Genomic DNA, 858 nt, shown 5'->3' on the forward strand with positions numbered 1-858 from the left:
ATTCTAGGCGCCTAGAGCAAGTGGGAGGAGATCTCCTTTTTGCACTCCAATCTAGGTTTTTGAGTGCTCTCTTAAGATATAATTAGGGTTTTGCTAGGGGTTAATCAGACCCTAATCCATTGTACTCTAGCCTATATAAGAGGCTCTCATCTAATGAAAGAGGACACAACCTCCATTGTACTCTAGCCTATATAAGAGGCTCTCATCTAATGAAAGAGGACACAACCTCCATTATCCCATCTCGTGTCATTATGCTGCCCATTTAGTTAATGATGTGATTAGCATTAATCTTCATCTTATCTAGTTTGTCTTATGCAATTATCATGAGTTTAATAATCATGGTGTCTCTCCATCCACCCTAATTTCTACATGGTATCAAGAGCTAGGTTATCATCCTAATCTTACATTAGCTACTCCTAATCACCTTCTTCCAAAAAGTAGGATTAGTCATCACTAATCTAGCCATGGCAACATTGTTGTGGAAATCACCTCCACAGCCACTTGCTTGTGGAGGTTAGAATCCACTCCATACACTCAACCAAAGCCCACATTGCCTCTTCTAGCTTCTTCCCAACTCAGAGGGGCGAAGAGGCATATGTCTTCAATGGCTACAATGGAGCTCGGGACCGTCGGTAAACTGCAACGAAACTGGCGTCAAAAACTTTGGGGGAAAGGAGAAATTCGACGTTCTCAGGCAAGCATTGTGTAAATCGTTTCATCCATGGGGGTTTTTGATCATTGCGAATCGACTGGTGGGCTCAGATTTTTGAATCATCCACTCCAGGTCGCGGCCCGGCTCTGTGCACCCTCCAAAAGATCTCTTCTCTTAAGTAGAGATTAATCTCTGTTTATTATGGC

The sequence above is a fragment of the Cibotium barometz genome, chromosome 2 (assembly GCF_041138505.1).
Source record: "Cibotium barometz isolate CiBa-2024 chromosome 2, ASM4113850v1, whole genome shotgun sequence".
NCBI lineage: Eukaryota > Viridiplantae > Streptophyta > Polypodiopsida > Cyatheales > Cibotiaceae > Cibotium > Cibotium barometz.